The sequence below is a fragment of the Hyperolius riggenbachi genome, chromosome 5 (genome assembly GCF_040937935.1).
Source record: "Hyperolius riggenbachi isolate aHypRig1 chromosome 5, aHypRig1.pri, whole genome shotgun sequence".
NCBI lineage: Eukaryota > Metazoa > Chordata > Amphibia > Anura > Hyperoliidae > Hyperolius > Hyperolius riggenbachi.
In genome coordinates, this window is record NC_090650.1 from 337,837,982 (window position 1) to 337,862,403 (window position 24,422).

The following is a 24,422-nucleotide window of genomic DNA, read 5'->3' on the forward strand; positions in this document are numbered from 1 at the left end:
ATAAACAGTGCCGGGGCCAGCCTGTCTCCTTGTTTTAGACCTTGCATGATTTTGAAAGGGTCCGTCAGTTGTTTTTCGATTCATACGTATGCTTGTGTGTCCTTCATTGTGATTTTTTATAATTTTGTCAGTTTATTGGGAATGTCAAACGCCCTTAATATTTCATATAATGTTTGTTGTAATAGTCCTATGCCTGCCGAAAATCTACAAACATTTGATAAACATTAATATCATATTCCCTTGCTTTCGTAAGAAGCTCTTTGACACTAAAAAGTTGGTCTATTGTGGACCTGCTTGGTCTAAATCCTGCCTGGTATTACGGGATAATGCTTTCTGTTTTTTTTAGTAGTCTTTGGTTTAAGATATATGTAAATATTTTATAAGCTGTACATAAGAGAGATATCCACCAATAGTTTTTACACTGTAGTTTGTCTCTCTTTTTGTGACATATGATTTTGGACATATGATACATTTCTTCTGGCAAAATCTCATCTGTCCACACCTTAACTATTAACTCAGAGATATCTTTTCATTCCGGCACCTCCTTGTTTATAAAGCTCATATAATCAAAAGCAGGTACTTTGTTATTTTGTCAGTGCCTTAATAGTGGGAGATTCTCAGTATTTAATTTAATTTATTCTTTACAAAAGCACTACCTGCAAAGTATCTATACAAAGATGCAGGCCATCCCTCCTACCTGTTTGCCCACTATTCTGGCAGCTGGACTAAGCAACTGCCGTTCACTAAGTACTTTTGAAAATAAATAAAACCCAGAGAATCCCCATGAGAAGATACGCTAGTCCAAGACCTGTTAAGCTGAGTACACACGTACGAGAACGATCGTTTGAAAAAGAACGATAACGACAATTGGACCGGTTATCGTGCGTTCCAAATTTCCCAACGATCGTTTTTTTGGACGATAATGACCATTATCGTTCAATCTGACCGATCCAACCCGGCGGATTTTTTCGAAAGATAATCGTTCAATCGTTGCAGTGTGTACAAAGATCGTCCGATAATGATTATCTGTGGAGTAGTACGCATGTTTTTATTGCCTGTCATAATGTCACTTCCGTTTGCACACGCATTTTTTTATCGTTCGTTGTTCAGTACTTTATACTTATATCGTTCACGTGTGTCCACAATCGTTCATTATGAACGATCTTTTCGGTCTAATTTGAATATCGTGTAAACGTCACGAATCGTTCGTAACGAACGATCTTTATCGGACGTGGATACGAACCTTTAGTTCTGTCAGATTTCTACTACCTACTGTAAATGACAGCAACATTGGAAATAAGTAATTTATAGCACATTTTACTCTGGGAGAATTGTACTTTTTATTCATGTTTTTTCATGTATTTAAACATTTTCGCAATAGTGTTCCTTTAAAGGATACCCAAAGTGACATGTGACATGATTAGATAGACATGTGTATGTACAGTGGCTAGCACACAAATAACTATGCAGTGTTCCTTTTTTCTTTCTCTGTCTGAAAGCATTAAATATCAGGTATGTAAGTGGCTGACTCGGTCCTGACTCAGACAGGAAGTGACTACAGTGTGACCCTCACTGATAAGAAATTCCCTGTTTAACCTCTTTTCTTGCTCTCAGAAGCCATTTTCTGCTAGGAAAGTGTTTTATCACACTGTGTGATCACACTGTAGTCACTTCCTGTCTTAGTCAGGACTGAGTCAGCCGCTTACATACCTGATATTTAACTCTTTCAGGCAGAGAAAGAAAAAAAGGAATACAGCATAGTTATTTGAGTGATAGGCACTGTACATACCCATGTCTATCTCATCATGTCACGTGTCACTTCGGGTATCCTTTAAAAAGCACTCCTTGGGCTGCAGAGGCATGTCCTAACTGACAGAATAGTAGCACACACTCGATTAGGCATCTTTGTATAGCTCCTTGCCAGGGAGCACTTTTGAAAAGAGTAAAGGAAACCTTAGAACTTAAAGGGTACCTGAGATGGGGTATTATAAAGAAAATATACATACCTGGGGGTTCTTCTAGCCCTCTTTAGCTTATCACACTCACGCCACCCTCTTCTGCCTATCTATTCGCCCACAATTGGCCCCGGTGCGGGGCCAACTGCGCTTGCCTGCCGTGCTCACTCCCCTGTCTTGTTCTGCACCTGAGGAACTGGGGAGCATGCCTGGCTGAGCTGTACATGTGCCGACTGGCCCTGACTGGGGATTTTCTGGGGGCCAGTTGAGGGCGATCAGAGAGGCAGAAGAGAATGGCGTGGGAGCGATCAGGCCAGAGGGGGGCTTTAGGAAGCCCCAGGTATGTATTTTTTCTTTATAATCCCCTATATCAGGTACACTTTAAAGAATTTCACTTTGCAATCAGATCCCCGCCTTTAAAATAACCCCATTAATAAATATAATAAAAAAATAATAAAAAAAAGAAAACCTTTGATACTTTGCAAATTGGCCAATATTTATGGGAATTCCAGAAAATCCTACACAAAGATTATAAATATATACTTTATCATTGATAGTCTATTACCAAGAATAATTAAAATGTTGTGTAATTTATATTAAGAATAAACGCATTATCAATTTAGTAATTGCCAATATTTGTATTTTTAGGTTTATTAAAAACTACTGCTAAAATAGAATAAAAAGTTATAGTGTATTTTTTTTCTCTCTTTTCAGATGATCTGGATTGAAGAATTAATGTGGCAATTATTACAAAAGGTAAAGTACTCTATTTTGTTTCTCGAACAGTCTTCTCGTGTATTTTATCTATTTCACTTAAAGTCAATGGGAACGGTCAGTAAAAAAAAAAAAATAATCCAGATACTTACTTATGGTGAGGGAAGTCTGTGGGTCCTATAGAGCCTTCCCGCTCCTCTCCCGTTGCCCTCAGTGCAGTGCTATATTTGACTAATTTAGTCAAATACTGCTCGCTCTGCTGCAGAAGTAGGCTTCAGAAAGTCTTTGTGAGCCTGTGTGCTCCCGAAGACGGGCCGCTCCATACTCTGCACATGCGATCAACCACTTGCGTGTGTGCAGTATGGAGCCGCCTGTCTTAGGGAGGACTCTGCTCTCGAAGACTTCCGAAGTCCCCCACAAAAGGGGATTTCAAACACGGGAGCGAGCGCTGCACCGAGGGCACCAGGAGAGGAGAGGAGAGGGAAGGCACATTAGGACCCAGAGCCTTCCCTCTCCTTATGTAAGCATCTGCCTTTTTTTTAATTCACGACTCTCAATGACTTTAAGGTTAAGGCATATTGGCAGATTTTTTTTTCTACCAATTTTGCTTGATTACTAAACTACAGAAAAGTACATCTTAAAAAAGCAATTTTATTTTTAAAATTATACATGTTTGAATATAACTGTGGGGAACCTCAATGTCTTACCCTCCCTTCCTTCTGATATAGAGACTGCCCCTCGAGTTGCTGATAATGATGCCACATGGTACGACGGGCGACCCTTTGCTTTGGGGATTTCCACAAGGAAGAATGCTAACAATTGGGCCCCATCAGTTTGATTGGGGGGACCCATGATTTGTAGTTATGTCCCTGTATGTATCCTTATTTATGCTGTTAGAAAGTTTAGAAAAAATTAAGATTATGGGGAGGGAGGGGTCAAATAGGTTTGGAGTAATTTTAGGATTATGATAGGGCTAGATCAGGATAGTCTGGGTTAGGGGGTAAATTATTAGGTTAGGGAAACTGGTGAAATAGGACATAACTACTGTAATAGTAACACCCTCCCTCCTGCCTAACGCTGATCAGCATCGGTCGGGTGGCAGGACCGCCTAACGCCGAAAGGCATCAGGTTCTAGGGCAGGGTTTTGCTGGGGATCATGCACACCAATGCACGTGCGTCCACGCTTGGATGATGGAGAGTTTACCAGTGGCGATCACCACCCAGGGGACCATTTGACACCGAAACCGCCATCTATTTACATTGTACAGCGCTGCGATCTATTGCAGCACTGTACAGCTCTGTCGCTGGGCTGTCCTCAGGGGAGGCACACAATGTGATCCCTCTCGTAGGCCGATGCCTATGATAGAGATCACGGTGATTGGATCTCTGGGGAGGGAGGGGAAAATATGAAAATAATTTAAAAAATAACACCTTTTATTTAAAAAAAATGCACTTATGAAAAAAAAAAATGGTGCAGCAATCAGATGACACCAACAGAAAGCTGTGTTGGTGGCAAGAAAGAAAAGGGGGGGGGGGGATTTATCTGTGTCCTCCATTGTATGGCTCTGTAGATAGCTGTTAAAGCTGCAGAGCCCTAAAGTGTAAAAAAATCACTGGGTCACTAGGGAGGTGTAAGCCTGTGGTCCTTAAGTGGTTAATCATAGCTTTATGGTGTTGAGCAGAGTTAGCCTTAGATAAAAAATTAGGGTTAGATTTTACTGTGTGAAAGAAAGTGTTGGGGCCAGGCACAAGATTAAATGTTAGGTTTTAGGGAAGGGTTACTATCTCTGGAAAGGTACTCCTTTATCTCGGTCATGGCATATTCAAAGATATATTCTTTTTTCAGAAAATATCTTCACTTCTGCAGTGTAATTTATTTTTTTTATTTCTAAGTGAGTGTAAGAGCTTTCTAGACATTTTTATAAGTACTGTCAAGTAATTTCAGCCAACGGTCAATATGATTGGAACTGTTATGCATATGTTTATTGTTTAAGTGTACCCTTAGGATATGTTGATGGGCAGCACATTGGAGTAGTGGATAGCTTTCTTGTCTTTCAGCGCTGAATCCCTGGTTCAAGTCCCAGCCAGGGCCCTATCTGCATGGAATTTGTATATTCTTCCCATGTCTCATGGTTTTCCTCTGGGCACTCCCACATCCTAAAACACAGTTTTGACAAATCGGAGGCCACCTCCTCTATTTAGGGATAGTTGTGTTTCACCCCTTAATTTTATTTTTCTAATATAAATTTGCACCTAGTCATGCTCAATATGTGTCAGTTCTCTTTGATTGATTTCATAAAAATAGCTAGAATCCTCCTTCATTCACTAAATGGGAAGGCATTACTGTGATGGCATGATGAAGCAATTCCTAGAACAGAAAATGGTACGTGGTTTAAGCTACCTTGTTTTTCTTTGGTTGTTGTTAGCATTAGTTGCAGGAGATGGAGAAGGTTAGCGTTAAGTGCTATATACAGGATGAGTTTAGGTTTCAGACTAGACTAGGGGTGGCATGGGGGCTATGATGGTCACACATAGAAGATGAACTTGCAATAGGTTTGCTCTACTTTACCCACTATTCTACCCCAAAATATGTGGCATCAAATTCGGACTCATTCTAAATAAGCACATACACCTCTAACCTCTGATAAAGCTTTAGCATACACAATTTGTGGGATATAGCCAGGACTTAATGGGAACCCAAGGTGAGAGGTATATGGAAGCTGCCAAATTTATTTCCTTTTAAACAATACCAGTTGCCCTGCAGTCCTCCTGAACCTGTGTCTCTAATACTTACGCAGCAGATCAGGTACTCTGACTCAGCTTTTATTGGATCAGCCATATGCTTGTTCCAGGGTTTTGACTCAGGGTTTTGAAGATCAACAAGACAGCCAGGTAACTGGCATGGTTTACAAGTAAATAAATATGACAGCCTCCCTATCCCTCTCACCTTGGTTCCCTTTAAAATATCTAGGAAACATCTAATTAGGTTTCCCTTATGCCAACACATTTTACTTTCCATTTGCCAAGTATTTTCTTAATACTCTGAAGAAAAAGTGTTATATGGCCACCAGTCAAACTGTCGCAGGGTGAGCCGGATCAACCTGTTGCCTCTGAAATATTGGCGGCATTAAATACTATTCCCCTTCTGAGCCGTAGTAACTTGGAGGGAGAAGTAATTTGGGGTCCAGCTATTGCCGGCACCTAAATTTACATTTAAAATCCTGCTGTGCAGCCATAGACATATTAACATTGCACCTATGGCGGTGCACAGGTCAGGCACAGCATGGGGAAGAGTGCCTGCCTGAGTGACCTCCTTCGGCAGGTCTGCTCTCAGAGAGTGTGAAATTTGCTCTGCTTTTTCAAATACTTTAGTGCAAGGAAAAAATAAATACAAGTTTATGACTATATTTTTTTCAGCTGTCTACTTAGGCTGAAAAGCTGCTGGCAAGCCTGAAAAATAAAAATATTTTCTGACCTGCCAGCACCTGCCAGCACCTACGAGGTACTTACATTTGAAAGATGGACCTTCTTCTCTGAATGAAAGCTTCCCGGAAACTCCTAGGCTTAAATGGATGGAAATTTTGCATCACTAAAGGGAAGATGAGCTTAGTCATAGGCTTTTCTCTAGGCATATGGAGGAATGTGAAGAAGATAAGTGCACTTATCTTCTCAGTCCATTTTTTTCTTTACCAAGTACAGCATGGTTCTGTAATGTAGGATTTAATGAATTTTATATGTATTACACAACCATCTCATTCAGGAAAAGGTTACCAGGATAAACAATATAGCCAATATATCCACTTACTATCATTTTGTATTATATTAAAGCTTCTACTAGGTTTCCAAGTTAAAAAAAAATGTTTTATATATATAGATAGATAGATAGATAGATAGATAGATAGATAGATATACCTTTTTTTTAAGGAATATTAATTACATTGTTGGAATGTGATATGCCTTTGCCTTATTGCACAGTATGTGGTAGAATGTTGGATGAAGGTTGTGTATGGCAGTAGAATGCATTGAATTGTCACAATGCATAGATTATCATTTTAGGCTTTGAAAAATCTTTACTATATGCACATCAGGCTAGTTTCTGCATTTTTTAAGTACATTGATCATAATTGTAGCAATATTTACCTCTGTAACCTTCCTCCAGATTCATGCTTACCTGAAGCTTTACTTTCCAATCACTCACTTTGTTTTAAGTAATTTCTCCACCTGTTTCTAAAATATTGTTTTTACTTTCATCCTGCTGAGTTCCCCATTTCCTGACAGCTGTTAGAGTTAAACTGAACTAAGAACTTCCTCTCTGCTCTAAAACATAAGCAACAGCATAATAACCTTTACAGAAAAAAATCCTTGTTACAGCTTATAGAGCTCCTTCAGAGATTCTGCAGTGTAGTTACTTCTTGGTTTGCTGGGAGCACAGAAAGGGTTAAACTCAGTTGTTTACATATTCGCTCTCAACATTGGAGACAGCTGGGAGCTCAAATTACACGGGCTCTTTACTTGCTGAGAAGGGCAAATTAGACGGGATGTTCTCTATAAACACATGCAGGGTGGACACGGGATGAATTTCTCTGTGTTCTCCTTATCTGCTGTGCAAGAGTTCAGGTCTGCTTTAGCATACTGCAACCTCCTATTGTTGTTATATACATTTGCTTTTCAAACTCCTGGCTTACCTCTGAACTTCTCTATGACAATTAATTGATGGTCTTATGCCCTTCCTCTTCCCTCACCTTTTAGAAACAAGCTACCTTCAATTTCCACTCTTTCCAGTTTCTTTCCTCTCCTCCAACTACTTTCTTATGGCGATATCTTCTCAAATTTATGTCCTCTCCGCCTTTCATCATTCTTTCTACACCCTCAGTCCATTCCTAAAATGCCATTACCTTTACCTTACTCTCTCACATCTCCTAACACAACCTCAGAAATGTTATCAGTACTACCAGTTTACATATCCTTCCTAGTCTCATAACTGTAGAATGGTTACTTAGTATGCATCAGTGATGCTCGGATACCCCTTTTTATTATTCGAGTTTGGTTGAATTCGAATAGTAAATTATTCGAATTCAGTCGAATATTCGAGTCGAATATTTTTTACTATTCGATTCGACCTCGGACTTCGAGCTCACGATTCGAGTCGGTATTCGAGCTCATTATTCGAGCTGACTATTCGAATTGGCCTTAAATAGCTTCCAACACTTGTTTTGATGGTGAATGATGCAAGAAACATCTTTTTTTCCAAGTAACAACAGCAAGCGATTATGTGGGGATGTTCCTTTAAAAAAAAAAAAAAGGTGGAAAGAGAAGAGAAGTTGTGTCCAAAATTCTGTTCAGTAGTGTATATACTTCTTCTTCTTCTTCTTCTTCTTTATCTTCTATATCTTCTTCTTCTTTATCTTCTATATCTTCTTCTTCTTCTTCTTCTTCTATATCTTCTTCTTCTTCTATATCTTCTTCTTCTATATCTTCTTCTTCTATATCTTCTTCTTCTTCTTCATCTTCATCTTCATCTTCTTCTTCATCTTCTTCATCTTCTTCATCTTCTTCATCTTCTTCATCTTCTTCTTCTTCTTCTTCTTCTTCTTCATCTTCATCTTCATCTTCATCTTCTTCTTCATCTTTTTCATCTTCTTTTTCATCTTCTTTTTCATCTTCTTTTTCATCTTCTTCTTCTTCATCTTCTTCTTCTATATCTTCTTTTTCTATATCTTCTTTTTCTATATCCTCTTCTTATTATTATTTTTCTATTTCGTCTTCTTCTTTTTCTATATCTTCTTCTTCTTCTCCTTCTTCTTCTTCTTCTTTTTCTATATCTTCTTCTTCTTCTATATCGTCTTCTTCTTCACTTATTTCTCTTTTATATATTTTTTTTAAAGAAATGCAGCTATTTTTGAGCGAAATAAATAGCTGGTGGCGCACGCATGTTGGAAGCGCCATTGTATGTGCTCCCTGGCAGTGGAAACACACAGACAGCAGGAGGTAAATTCAGCAGCAGCAGCAGGAGGAGGAGGATATTTGTGTGGCAGAAGGCAGTCAATGAGGCAAGCAGCGAGACATAATAGGCGGTGGTACCAGGCCGTAAATACACAGCATGAGGTTCCAGACAGCGGTCGTGAAGCCCACATCATGTCCAATACACAACTGGGACAACACAGTTTTCAACCCGGACACCTCTAAAAATAATATCACAAAGTATTAATAAAAAGTATATATATATATTTTGTTTTTTTAAAGAAATGCAGCTATTTTTGAGCGTAACAAATAGCTGGTGGCGCATGGTGGAAGCGCCATTGTATGTGCTCCCTGGCAGTGGAAACACACAGACAGCAGGAGGTAAATTCAGCAGCAGGAGGAGGATGAGTGTGTGGCAGCAGGCAGTCAATGAGGCAGGCAGCGTGACATAATAACCCTGGTACCTAGCGGTGATACCAGGGCTGTAAATAAACACAACAGGAGGTCTCAGACAGCGGTCGTGCAGCCCACATCGTGTCCAATACACAACTGGGACAACACAGTTTTCAACCCGGGCACCTCAGAAAAATTTAAACTTTTGTTTAAATTTAATTTAATTTTTTTTTTCAGCAAATTACACAGATTAGCTATTGTTGGACATAATAGCTGGTGCCAGAGTGGCAGCAGAAGGTAATTCTGTGTACCCTGGCAGTGGGAAACACAGACAGACAGCAGCAGCAGCAGCAGCAGCAGGAGGAATGGAGGAGTAATGAGAGTAGCTATTGTTGGACGTAATAGCTGGTGGCAGAGTGGCAGCAGAAGGTAAAATCTGTGTACCCTGGCAGTGGGAAACACAGACAGGCAGCAGCAGCAGCAGGAGGAATGGAGGAGTAGTGTGAGTGTGGCAGCAGGTAGGTAGGCAGCGTGACATAATAGCCCTGATACCTAGCGTTGATACCAGGGCTGTAAATAAACACAACAGGAGGTCCCAGACAGCGGTCGTGCAGCCCACATCGTGTCCAATACACAACTGGGACAACACAGTTTTCAACCCGGGCACCTCAGAAAAATTAAACCTTTTTTTTTTTTTTAATGGTTTACTTTTTTTTTTTTTACAGCAAATTACACAGATATAGCTATTGTTTGACGTAATAGCTGGTGGCAGAGTGGCAGCAGAAGGTAAAATCTGTGTACCCTTGGCAGTGGGAAACACAGACAGGCAGCAGCAGCAGCAGGAGGAATGGAGGAGTAGTGTGAGTGTGGCAGCAGGTAGGTAGGCAGCGTGACATAATAGCCCTGGTACCTAGCGTTGATACCAGGGCTGTAAATAAACACAACAGGAGGTCCCAGACAGCGGTCGTGCAGCCCACATCGTGTCCAATACACAACTGGGACAACACAGTTTTCAACCCAGGCACCTCAGAAAAATTAAACCTTTTTTTTTTTTTTTTTTTTTTTTTATGGTTTATTTTCTTTTACAGCAAATTACACAGATATAGCTATTGTTTGACGTAATAGCTGGTGGCAGAGTGGCAGCAGAAGGTAAATCTGTGTACCCTGGCAGTGGGAAACAGACAGACAGCAGAAGGGCAGTACACAGCAGCCCACTGTAGATGTAAAATGTGTGGCTGCAGGTGACGTAATAGTCAAAGTGAACCAGGCTGGCTTAGTGAGCAGGAGCCAGGAGGTGGTAAAGGGTGGTAAGGCACATTAACGATGGTTCTTCCGGCAGCCAGTTCATGTCCCCCTCTCGCCGACAACAGGGGCCAGGAACTCGCCTTCCACCCACGCCTGGTTCATCTTGAGAAACGTCAGTCTGTCCACAGACTTGTGAGACAGACGTGAGGGTTCCTCGGTGACCACGCCACCAGCTGCACTGAAGCAGCGCTCGGACAGCATGCTGGAAGGGGGGCAGGACAGCACTTCCAGGGCGTACTGCGCCAGCTCGCTCCAGATCTCCAGGCGCTTGACCCAATACTCCATGGGATCAACAGGGGCATCGCTGTCAAGCCCGCTGTAGGACCCCATGTAGTCAGCCACCATGCGGGTCAGGCGCTGGCTGTGACCGGAGGAGGATGCTGCTGCATGCACCTCCTCTCTAGTCACTGCTGCCGGAGCCTCTACAGTCCTGTAGAGCTCGTTGCTGAGAGACAGCAGGTCTGTGGGGCGCTTGCTGCTGGATGCAGGCACCTGCTGCTGCCTCTGTGCTGGCTGGACAGTGGGGGTGGAAGGCTGGGGGAAGGCTTCCTCCAAGCGCTCAACAAGGGCCTGCTGCAAGCTCCTTATTTGTTGCGCTGGGTCTCCTCCTGCAGGCGGCAGGAACTGGCTCAACTTCCCCTTGAGGCATGGGTCCAACATCATGCTGATCCAGATGTCCTCTCTCTGCTTCATCTGGATCACCCTGGGGTCCTTGCGCAGGCACGTCAGCATGTGCGCTGCCATTGGGAAGAGGCGGGCCACGTGTGCTGGCACATCGATGGCAGTGCTGTCCTCATCCTCCTCCTCTGCCGCCTCATCCTCTCTCCACCCCCGCACCAACTCAGCTGCGCTGTGCTGATCCCCCTCATCAGCAGCAAGGTCAGGGACCTCCACCAAGTCCTCCTCCCCCTCAGAGGTGGACTGTGCAGCTGCTTGCCGCTCCTGCTGGTCCAAGGCTGCCGCTCCCTGTTCCAGCAAAGCATCGAGGGCCCTGTTCAGCAGACAAACCAGGGGCACCCACTCGCAGACCATAGCATGGTCCCTGCTCACCATGTTAGTGGCCTGCAGAAAGGGAGCCAGCACTAAGCACACCAGCTGCATGTGCCTCCAGTCATCATCGGGGACGATGGACGGGATGTTGCTGGTCTTGTCCCTTCTCTGAGCAGCGGAAACAGTGGCCAGGGCAAGGTACTGGTTGACAGCGTGCTTCTGTTCAACCAGACGCTCCAACATCGCCAGGGTGGAGTTCCAGCGAGTTGGAAAGTCAAGGATCAGCTGATGGCGTGGCAGCTCCAGTTCCTTTTGCACGTCTTCCAGGCTCGCACAGGCTGCAGCCGAGCGCCGGAAGTGACGCACAACGTTCCTTGCCGTTTCCAGCAGTTCGCCCATCATCTGGTAGGTGCGCAGGAACTTCTGCACCACCAGGTTCAGCACGTGGGCAAGACAGGGGATGTGGGTCAGGTTTCCCCTGTCAATTGCGGCAACCAGATTGGCCCCATTGTCGGCCACCACCTCTCCGACTCTGAGGCCTCTGGGGGTCAGTCAAATCCTCTCCTGCTCCTGGAGTTTGGCCAACACATGGGTTGCCGTCAGTTTGGTCTTCCCAAGGCTGACCAACTGCAGCAGTGCTTGGCAGTGGCGGGCCTTCACGCTGCTGCTGAGGCGGGGGGTTTGGCCAGGTGTGCTGGAGGATGGCAGAGGATCGGAGGAACCTGCTGCAGTTCCCCTGACCCTGCGGGGTGGCACCACCCACTGTGTTGCTGCTGCTGTGCCCGCTGCTGCTCTCCCATCCTCACCCCCTTCCACCAAGCTGACCCAGTGGACAGTGAAGGACAGGTAGCGGCCTGTCCCGAAGCGGCTGCTCCAGGAGTCCATGGTGACGTGGACCCTTTCACCAACCGCGTGCTCCAGCCCTCGCTCCACATTGGCCATCACAAAGCGGTGCAGTGCAGGAATGGCCTTGCGGGCGAAAAAGTGTCTGCTGGGGAGCTGCCAGTCTGGGGCTGCACAAGCAAGCAGCACACGCATGTCGCTCCCCTCCTGCACGAGCGTGTACGGCAGGAGTTGGGAGCACATGGCCCGTGCCAGCAAGCCGTTCAGCTGACGCACGCGACGGCTGCTGGGAGGCAGAGCCCTAACCACCCCCTGGAAGGACTCGCTCAAAAGGCTCTGGCGTGGCCTTTTGCTGGCACGGGAATCAGCGGACACAGCAGAGGAGGCCACTGAGGACTGGCTGCCAGAACAGGCCTCAGTGTCGGCGGCAGGAGTTGCAGAGGGGGGAGGAGCAGTGCGTTTCCGCACTCCTGCTGGTGCTGCTGGAGGAGCAGGAGGGCGGGTGGCTGCTTTTGCTGCTGCTGAAGGCTGTGCAGTGATGGGTGTGGTGCCACTGCCAGCACCAGATGCCTTCAGCCTCTGGAACTCCTCATGCTGGTGGAAATGTTTCGCAGCAAGGTGGTTGATGAGCGAGCTGGTGCTTAACTTTAAGGGGTCTGCACCTCTGCTCAACTTCCGCTGACAGTGGTTGCAAGTGGCGTACTTGCTGTACACTGTGGGCATGGTGAAAAATCGCCAGATTGGTGACAAAAACAACCCCCTACGGCCTGGAGCCGCTGCTGCCTGTCTCCCTGTGGTGGTTGGGGCGGGGGCTTGGGTGCGGCTGGTGGTGGTACTGGCAGATGCTGCTGCTGCTGCTGCTGAGCCTGAGACACCAGCAGGCTGTGGGACCTGCCTACTGCTGCCAATGCTTGCAATGATGCGCCTCCTTGCAAGGCCCACAAGCGCATCCTCCTCCTCCTCCTCAGAGCTGCTGATGACGACATCCCCTGGAGCTGGTGGCACCCAGTCTTTGTCTGTCACCGTGTCATCATCATCATCCCCCTCCTGAAACATGTCCTGCTGGGATGATGACCCCCCAAACTCCTCTCCTGATGCATGGATGGGCTGCTTGACTGTCGCCACAGTCTTGCTGTCCAATCCCTCCTCCCCCAAAGTGCCCATCAGCATCTCCTCCTCAAGATCGCCAACAACAGCAGACAATTGACTCATGATGCCTGGGGTCAAAAGACTGCTGAATGACAGGTCGGCGACTGACGGTGAACTGGCCTCCTCCCCAGGCCCTGCTGGGCGGCTGCTGCGAACAGGGGTGGTGGTGGTGATGGTGGTGAGGGTGGAGGCCTCGGATGCAGAGCTGATGGCGGGCTGCTCATCCTCAGTCATCAGTTGCACCACAGTGACTGCATCCTTTTCCTCAATGGGACGTTTCCGACCCGGCTGGAGGAAAATAGGAGCAGGTACTACACTCTGCTGCTGCTGCTGTGTCTCTGCAGCGTGAGTTGCAGATGCTCCTGCTGGGCGGCGCCCAAGGCGTCCACGGCCAGTGGCTAGAGGCGGAATGTTAGCCACTGACGCAGCTGCTGCGGAACTGTGCATGGTGGAGCGGCCGCGGCTTGCCACAATGCTGCTCCCTCTCCTCCTGATTCCCTTGCTGCCCTTCCCCTTGCCCAAACCGCGCTGGCTGCCACTTCCAGACATCTTTGATGTTTTGGGCGTAAACAAAAAAGTTTTTTAAAAGGGCGGGTGAAAAAGTGGGGTACTTTAATGGAGTGGGTTGGTGGGTGAGGTGACACTAATCACTAAGTGATTAGATCGCTAAGTGATTACTAGTACAGTACTAATACAAAATACAATAATTCAGTAATCAGTATAAGTGTGAACAGTGAACAGTGAGTGTGTCCCCTAGTACACTAACTAGAAAATACAATAATCAGTAGTAATCAGATTAAGTAGAAGGAAATAGTGTGTGTGTGTACTGAGTGCACGCACACACACACGCAGGAGCTAGCCTATGAACAGTGACTGAGTGTCCCTAGTAGTAAGTAGTAAGTAAGTGTACAACTAGAAATTACAATAATCAGTAGTAATCAGAAGGAAATAGAGTGTGTGTACTGACAGTGCACGCACACACACACAGGAGCTAGCCTATGAACAGTGACTGAGTGTCCCTAGTAGTAAGTAGTTAGTAAGTACAACTAGAAATTACAATAATCAATAGTAATCAGAAGGAAATAGTGTGTGTACTGCATGCACACACGCAGGAGCTATGAACAAACAGTAACAGTGAGTGTCCTAGTACAGTTACTACAAAATACAATCACTCAGTAGTAAAGGACAGCAGAAACACTGGTATAATAAACTAACAGAGGACAGGAGGACAGCTGCCCACACAGGCAAGGCCCTGAGGCCTAAAGCAGTGTAAGCTTGCCTGCAGCAGCTGTGTCTGTCTCTATGTAACACACAAGCTACTAACTAAAATACAATGTCTATCTAACTAACAACAATATAGGTGTATATAGGAGGTGTATGTGAGCAAAAACGCTAGGTAGTTGACCACAATAAAGCTCTTGCTAAGCCAAAGCACAAAGGAGCAGATCTCTCTCTGTACAAAGTCAGGCAAGGACGGAAAAATGGAACATGGCGGCCGCTATTTATAGGGTAGGGGCTGGCCAGGGTCCCCCTCTGTGATTGGCTGCCGTCAGAGGGCCTGGGAGCCCTCTGATTGGCTCTAAGGACATCAATCTGGGCTATGACGCTATTCGAGCTCGGTATTCGAGCTCGAATAGCGCTGTTTGCTCGAATAGCGCGAATAGTGAATGGGCTATTCAAATTAACTCGAATAGCCCATTCGAATAGCTGCAGCTATTTGAGCTCGGTATTCGAGCTCGAATAGCTGAAAAAGAGCTCGAATATTCGAGCTACTCGAATATTCGAGCTCTGCTGAGCACCACTGCTATGCATCTACATTTCAAGTTTTTCTAACATGCTGTATCATACTGACACACTTATAACTGCTCTGGAACTACATGTATGTTCACCTGCAATAACTTTCTAATATTGTTGATAATAGAGGGTGTAGTACCAGTGGAGTCCGAGGACCTTCCAAAGGAGACAAAAAACAAGACGGGGACACCAGGAGCCCCTGACAGTGTAGTACGTTGAGGGTATGGGACACTCAACAACCGTATATGCAGAATACTCACAAGAATAGGTTGCAAGACCAGCAAACGCAGTGTAACGGCTGGTGAGGAAAGTCCGTCCTCACTTGGGTTCTTTGGTCTTCGTCAATGTAGGTCACTCTTCAGGAAAAGAAAAAGGGGTGTTAGGGTTCGGGGAAACCAACATACATGGCCAACACCCCGAGTAGAGGAGGTTGGTGTGGGATGTATTACTGGGAGGGAGGAGGCGCCCCAAGATGTGATGCGTGAAATTGATAATGTAAGCTGGATAAAACATACATAAATAGGCTTATCTCTAAAAGAAGGGGGTAGCCCCCCAAAAATAATATTTTTAAAGCAGCAGGATTAGCCATACTAGACATGCAATCTGTCTCTGTTGCCTTGGCACCTCTCCTCAAACAACCATTCACTGACCCTGACTCAGCAGCTGCACACTATCACTGCTCAATCACGCAAGTCATGGATGAAATCGCACCCCTCACCAATGTCCGCCCACACCGTGTCAGTCGCCAACCCTGGCTGACCAAAGCTACTAAACAGCTAAAGGGGTGCTCTAGGGTAGCTGAACACCGTTGGAGAAAAACTAATACTAATGAGGATTTCATTACTTACAAAAAAGAGTTGAACAAGTTTAAAACCGCTCAATCTTCTGCAAAACAATCATACTTCTCCTCACTCATATCCTCCCACTTGCACAATCCAAAGCGCCTGTTCAGTACTTTCAACTCCCTTCTCCGTCCACCCCTCCTCCTCCTTCTTCATGCTTATCAGCTGAAGAATTTGCAACATACTTTACAGATAAAATCCGTAGTGTATTTTTCACGCAGACATCAAACTCCACCTCAACTCCTCTTGTTGACTGCTCTCTTACCAGTTTCTCTCCACTCTCCGAACATTCGCTCTCTTCCCTTATCTCCAAATCCCATCTAACCACCTGTTCGTTGGATCCTATCCCATCACATCTCATTCCACAGCTATCCACGTCCCTTATCCCTGCCCTAACATCGCTGTTTAACCTATCCCTCTCCACCGGAATTTTTCCATCCTCACTCAAGAGGGCTGTTGTAACACCACTACTTAAAAAACCATCTCTAGACCCCTCCGAACTTGCGAACTACCGCCCAGTGTCACTTCTTCCATTTGCATCTAAATTACTTGAACGCCACATTCATGCTGAACTAAGTCAGTATTTATCTGCAAATTCCTTGCTTGATCAGTTCCAATCTGGCTTCCGGCCAAACCACTCCACAGAAACAGCCCTCACCAAAGTAGCTAATGATCTCCTCACAGCTAAATGCAAAGGACATTATTCCATACTCATCCTTCTAGATCTGTCATCAGCATTCGATACTGTCGACCACACTCTACTCCTACAGATCCTTTCATCTATAGGAATAAAGGACCTTTCTCTCTCCTGGATATCTTCCTACCTCTCTGGAAGGTCTTTCACGGTTTCTTATTCAGATCAGGCCTCCTCTTCACATCCTCTGTCTGTAGGTGTACCTCAAGGCTCTGTCCTCGGTCCCCTCCTCTTCTCCATCTACATGCACGGTCTTGGTAACTTAATCAGCTGATTTGGTTTCCAATACCACCTATATGCAGACGATACACAACTGTACCTCTCGGCCCCAGACCTTAACTCCCTCCTCACACGGGTTCCCGACTGCCTGGCCGCTATTTCCTCTTTCATGTCCTCTTGCTTCTTAAAACTTAATATGAATAAAACTGAACTAATAGTCTTTCCACCATCCCTGTCCACCCCTTTGCCTGATATTACAATAAATGTTAACAACACGTCTATAACATCAGATCCCATAGCGCGGTGCTTGGGGGTAATATTTGATTCTTCTGTCTCATTTACTCCTCACATTAACTCCCTAACCAGCTCCTGCCATTTCCAACTGAAAAACATAGCACGTATCCGACCTTTTCTCTCCCATGACACAACCAAAATGTTAGTACATGCTCTTATTATATCTCGATTGGACTATTGCAATATATTGCTTGGTGGACTTCCAACTAACCGACTAACATCGCTCAATTCTGTACTGAACTCTGCTGCTCGACTCATTCATCTCTCCTCTCGCTCTTCCTCTGCTGACCCTCTCTGTCAAGCTCTTCACTGGCTACCAATTAATGAGAGGATTCAGTTCAAACTCTTAACCCTAACCTACAAAGCTCTCCACAATCTCTCTCCCCTGTACATCTCCTCACTAGTCTCCAGATACCAACCCAACCGCAATCTCAGATCTGCACACGAGCTTCTTCTATCCTCTTCTACAATTACCTCCTCACATTCTCGTGTACAAGACTTCTCACGTGGCTCACCCCTCCTCTGGAATGCCCTTCCACAACACATTCGCCACTCTCCCACCTTTGAAATTTTTAAACGCTCCTTCAAAACCCACCTTTTTCTGACAAGCATATTCTCTAGCTTAGGCCATGCACCAACTAAATAACCTAATTGCGCACTGCCTGTACATATACTGTATACATCCCCACCTCTTGTTTCCACCCTATTCCTTTAGATTGTAAGCTCGCAACGGCAGGGCTCTCATCCTTTTGTGTCATGGACTGTTATTAATTTAATTGCTTGCACACTGTTAGACATTTATACATTTTAGCCATCATGTTAAATCAAATTGTAATCAGCAGTGCTGTATTTTGTATCAGTGTTCATATTTGATGTATATCATTGTCTGTATGATTATGTATCCCTTGTTTGTTTTCTTACATTGTACAGCGCCACGGAATATGTTGGCGCTTTATAAATAATAATAATACTATGCCAGGAAAAAAAACCACATATATAGGTAGATAAATACTTGATCTACTTACATAACACACTTATTGTACTGTCCACGTTTTGATTTCAGTGAATTTTATATAGTAAATGAAGACATTTCTGTTCCTGGTGGGGGTCATGTCTTTTTGTCCACAGCTGAGGCTAAATACTGATGTCATTCTTCCCTTAAAGGGACTCTGAGCAGTGCAGAAAGTATGGAAAGATGCATACCATGTTGAAGCTCTCTTTCTCCTCTTTCCAACGATATATAAACCACCACCCTACGCCTTTTAGTTTTCGTTATTTTCGCTCCATTCAGCTGCTGACTTTGGGGAAAAATCATCCTGTGTAGTACAAGCAACTATGGAAAGATGCATACCATTTTGAAGCCATCTTTCTCCTCTTTCCAACGACAAATAAACTGCAACCCTACGTCTTTTAGTTTTCGATATTTTCATGATCGAAATGGCGGCGGCAAGTGAGCAGGGGATCAGGTTTCAGATAAGCAGCCAGGCAGAGAAATTAATTGAAGAGGAGGAATATATTATAGATAAAAAGAACCCCCCGCATGCAACTGTTTGGCACTGACTACTAAAGGCCCAGTGCTCTTAAAATATGTGATAACTCCAAATCATAACAGCAGAAAAACTTTTTAAAAGTTTCGAATGCTGGATTAGCATCTTTATCACTTAATACACTCAGACCAGTTGCAGTTGAAATTTGATTTTTATGGTGACAATCCTGCTTTAATAGAAACCAGACACTTGAATGATCAGTCAGTAGTCATTAGCCTCATGACCACAGTGCCTGAAATGTAGAGAAAACATGTAAAAACATATTAGGAAAACATCTGCATTTTTATATTATCTCTCGCTCTCTTTCTACACAATGCCACCATATTTCCAGTTAATCTTGTTCACCGTTAACATGTCTCATTATCGTTTCTTATTTTTGTTTGTTATATTTTCGCGGTACATCATAAATACAACATAAGCTCGCAGACTGATAGTAGGATAAATTCATTCCACGTGAATATTTTTTTCTTAATGATATTTATGATATTCCTGGCTTTCAGCTGCGTTTCTACAATGAATAATCGGTCATCTGGAACTGCTTTTAATAAAGTACTGTACATTCAATAATTTGCCCATCCAGAACTTTGTACATTTTGAATACAAAAAAAAAATAGTTTGGTCACAGTTAATTTTTTTCTGTACATTTTTTTTTAATTTATTTTTTTCTTCTCAGTCACTTTTGCAGCTCTGGATAAATATAACAGGCTAAATGTGGACTATTGTTATATAAATATTACTATTCTGAACATGGAAGCAGTGATTCATTTTACATTATTCATAGAACTGCCGATGCTCAGTCTTGCAGTTTTTTTTTCTTTAACAGAACAGTTTCAAGGTTATAAAATCAACCAAATTGTTCAGACCTGCTTAGAAATAATTTGCAAGGTATCCATTTCTTTTTTTGGGAGATATTGTCTACCGTTTATTATGTCTCGAGACTGCTGGAAGTTGGCTAGACTGTACAGCCAGGAAGATTCTGCCCCTGTGCTCCACCAAAATAAGCCATTGCTTCTATTCTCCTTGCATACACTTATCTTTATCCGTTCATATGCCTTTCTGCACCCTGAAATTCCTGATATACAAAGAGACAAATACCCACTTTTGTAACAACACTTAAAGAACCTGATGCAACCAGTGATTATTGTAATCAGCTAATTACGATTATGCGAAATTACAAGTAACTAGTCACAATTATGTCTGAGTCAGTGCTGTCCAACTCCGCGGGCATGGAGGGCCGTTTTTTTTTCAGGCCACATGGTGGAGGGCCGGCAGACCCCCCCCCCCCCCAACCCCTCCCCAGGTAAAAAAAAAATCTACCAGCAGTTTCCCCACAAAATGCAATCAGATTGGGAGCAGACTTCCCCACAAAATGCAATCAGATTGGGAGCAGATTTCCCCACAAAATGCAATTAGATTGGCTGCAGATTTCCCCACAAAACGCAATCAGATTGGCTGCAGATTTACCCACAAAACGCATTCAGGTTGGCTGCAGATTTACCCACAAAATGCCGTCAGATTGGCTGCAGATTTACCAACAAAATGCCGTCAGATTGGCTGCAGATTTACCCAAAAAATGCCATCAGATTGGCTGCAGATTTACCCACAAAATGCCGTCAGATTGGCTGCAGATTTACCCACAAAATGCCGTCAGATTGGCTGCAGATTTACCCATAAAATGCCATCAGATTGGCTGCAGATTTACCCACAAAATGCCGTCAGATTGGCTGCAGATTTACCCACAAAATGCCGTCAGATTGGCTGCAGATTTACACAAAAAATGCCGTCAGATTGGCTGCAGATTTACCCATAAAATGCCATCAGATTGGGAGCAGATTTTCCCACAAAATGCAATCAGATTGGGGCAGATTTCCCTACAAAATGCAATCAGATTGGCTGCAGATTTCCCCACAAAACGCAATCAGATTGGCTGCAGATTTACCCACAAAACGCATTCAGATTGGCTGCAGATTTACTCACAAAACACATTTAAATTGGCTGCAGATTTACCCACAAAATGCCGTCGGATTGGCTGCAGATTTACCCACAAAATGCCGTCGGATTGGCTGCAGATTTACCCACAAAATGCCGTCAGATTGGATGCAGATCTACCCACAAAATGCCATCAGATTAGATGCAGATTTACCCACAAAATGCATTCAGTATTGGCTGCAGATTTACCCACAAAGTGCCGTCTGATCGGCTGCTATAATGTAATATTTACAGCCCCCCTCCCCTCGTTCCCCCCCCCCCCCTGTGCTGCTGCCGCTTCACCTCAGATCGGCAGCGGGCAGGAGATAGCAACCAGCCAGACCAACGCACAGCAGCCGCGCGGTGAATTTAAATGCAGGAAGTGACATCATCGGTCACGTCCAGCATTTAAAGTCCCCCCGTGCGGCTGCCGTGCGCCAGTGTGGCTGGTTCCTATCTCCTGCCCGCCACCGATCTGAGGCGAGGCAGCGGCAGCACAGGGGAATGAGGGGAGGGGGGCTGTAAATTTACGTTATAGCAGCCGAGGCATGGGGAAAAGGTTTTTTAAAAAAAAAAGTCCCCTCAGCCTGAGGACTCGGGGGACTAACACTGCCACAGCAGGGGGGCCGCAGCAGAAGGCCTAGTGGGCCGGATGCGGGCCGCCATTTGAACAGCACGGCTATAAGTAATTACAAATCGTTAATTCAAATTATTTTGTATAATCATTCATAATTATGCATGAACGTATGCGTAATTTACGCGTAATTTTGTGACGACTTTGACGATGAATAGTAAAGCCTCCATACATGCTATTGTTATCAAAATGGTGTTGGATTGAATTAAGGAGGATAGTGGGTACAAGTAAATAATCATTTTCAAAAACACCTTGAAGTTTTTGAGAAAAAAGATTTTAAAAATGCTAAGAAAAAAAGTTTTTAAACTAAAAAAAAGACCGTTTAAAAACCATTTTTCTTAGTAGTTTTAAAATCGATTTTCTCAAAAACTGCAAGGTCTATAATTCTGGTAGCAATAGCATGTATGGCAGCTTTGCTATTCACCGCCAAAGTCGGCACAAAATTACGCGGAAGTTATGCATACATTCATGTGTAATTACAAATGCTTACTACTACATACAAAATTCCGCTTTTCTCTGAAATGTCACATTACGATGCGTAATTGTGAATTATGATGCGTAATCATGCATAGGCGTAATTTCTGCTCATCACTAGTACCAACCTGCACCTATAAATACAATGACTAGCACCTTCCAAAAAGTAGGGTTTTTTTTTTTAAATCTCATTATCAAGGGATAGATTATTAGAAATATCTAATTACCTCAAATTTCATTTAAATTGGAGATTCACAGGTGCAGCTGGAAAACCTCCTTCCAACACATTTTAAAGGAACACTGAGGACAAATACTCTATGATCTCGGTGTGGACAGCTATCAAAGTGTCAATGTTTAAAGTACATAATTATTTTAAGTTAAAGATTAACACAATTTTACATATATGTTCAGACTAGTCAGCATTATTTAGTAACTAAGACATTGAAGTTTAGTAGCCAGAGATATATGTACATATGCTACATGATATCATTACTTCATGATCATTAATGATGCTTACAAAAAACCCCAAAACTCTAAAATGCATACATACACCCATAACAAAAATGTAGTAATAAGGAGGCTTTTTGGTCAATTTTAGCCCCTCACACACTCCTAGGAGTTCTATTTCACTATGAGCTTGTTGGGCAAATTGTAACGCTGGGTGTTTTAAGTCCTGCCCCATACAGCCATATTAATCCATACCAGGCACTGATGAGGATCAACCAATCCAAAACCGTCTGTATGCATGTTGGATTAGTTTAGTTCTGTAAAATTTACAAGCGGACACATCATGGCATTCCAGCAGTTCTGGAGGTGTGTTTAGCTATCCGGTATGACAAAGAGATGATTTGCATATTCAGCAGTGATGCATTGTGGACACCTCAGAGCGCACTCCAACCTAAATAATCACAAATACCTTCTGTTTTAAAGCGGATCCGAGTTGAAAAAGTAACTATAACAAGTAACTTGTCTATATATGTTACCTAAAGTATAGATAGTTTACACAACAAATCTAGCTGCAAACCGGTTTAACAGAATATGATTGATTATTCCTGTGATACAAGGACAGCAGCCATGTTGTTTGTAAACATTACACGGAGGCAGGCTTATCTGCATCTTGAGCAAAAAAACCTAATTCCCTCCTCCTACCCTCTGCCTCTGAAATCTTTGGCAGGTAATACCTCCCTCTCCTCCTGCCCAGACTGAGCTCCCATGAGCCCTTGCTACTGTCTGAAAGTGCCTTGGCTCTCTGAAAACCTGTGGGTGGGGCTTGTGTAGTTTGTAGGGAATTAGCATATTCAAAGAAAAACAAAAAAGTATTTGCCTTGAGGAATGCCTTATAAACAATAGGAAAGGAACATGTAACGATCGGTGGGCGCAGAGAGTATCTGATTACCGGTGATCTGCAGTATCACCGGAAATACAGATATATACCAGATAAGTGATCTGCAGTCTCACCGATAATCCGATATACAAACTAACCTCTGTTCACCTGAGTAGAGTGTAGTGTTTGGTGTAACAGTAACACTTAGAGGACAAGGCCTCAATGCAGCAAGGAGTACTGCACAGATTCCTTCCGCAGACCTGAGCTCTCCAAGACGGGAGGAGTCAGATTGACAGTAGGAAGGTATATCTGAAAGTGACCCTCAGGAGGAAGGATCGATAACAGAGCGAGGAACCGCCTCTAACGGTAAGGTCGGTTCTCGAGGTCGGACAAAGCCAGGTCGTACACACACGGACAGATAAAGTACAAGATCAGAAGGCAAAGGCGGAGTCAAAGTACAGGCAGGGTTCAGCAACGGGGTATCAGATATATCGGGGTACAAAATCAGGAGGCAGAAGCAGAGTCAAGGAGCGAGCCGGGGTTCGGCAACAGAGTATCAGAAATATCGAGGTGCAAGATCAGAGTTCAGGAGGATAGTCAAGGCAGGCAAGAGTCATAACAGATAATCACAATCAAACTAGTACTTTAGCTATCAACAGAATCTAGCTAAGTGTAGGATTACAGCTCCAGCTGGTCCCGGCACACTTGCGGATCTGACTACGGATCTGGGTGCCCCCACGTATGTGATCGCATGCCAGACAAAGAGCAAGTGAACAACTAGCAGTATATATACTCTAGGACCTTTCCAGGACCTCCCTAATTGCTGGTCCAATGAGAGCAGTGGAATTTGTCAGCTGACCCAGCTGGTCAGCCGACACCCTTCTAACTGCTATTTAAACTCTGCCTCTGTGCTCGCGCGCGTGTAAGTCTGAATCTTGGTGGACTATCAGTCCCAGCCACACCAGTACTGTCATGCAATGTATCTAATGCGGGGGCCGCCTCTGATGCGGATTCCGCCGTTACCAATGCGGATTCCGCTGTTACCAATGCGGATTCCGCCGCTCTGCCTGGACGGCTTGCGGCAGTTTTTCCGCGTTGAGACGCGCTGCTGGATGCGGAAACAGCCGCCTCACCTCGAGAGACGGCGGCTTTTCCGCGTTTCCTCACAGAACACAACTATGCAATGAGTAAAAGTTAATCTCGGATCCACTTTAAGACCGCAAGCTTCTGTTTTGCATAGCATTTTAGTAAGGAGGCTTTTGGGTCTCTTTCAGCACCTTACACACTCCTAGGAGTTCTGGTTCACCTTTCTGCTAGCATCA

General features: G+C 44.3%; 1 protein-coding gene across 8 annotated transcripts in view; it reads left to right on the forward strand.

Annotated features, from left to right (window-relative positions):
• Positions 1 to 24,422, forward strand: part of SNTG1 (syntrophin gamma 1) — a 781,246-nt gene that overhangs the window by 313,828 nt on the left and 442,996 nt on the right. For all 8 annotated transcript variants that reach the window (XM_068237377.1, XM_068237369.1, XM_068237370.1 and 5 more), the window contains one exon: positions 2,670 to 2,711. The gene's annotated coding sequence lies outside the window, so the exon portion shown is untranslated. The remainder of the gene's footprint in view (positions 1 to 2,669; positions 2,712 to 24,422) is intronic.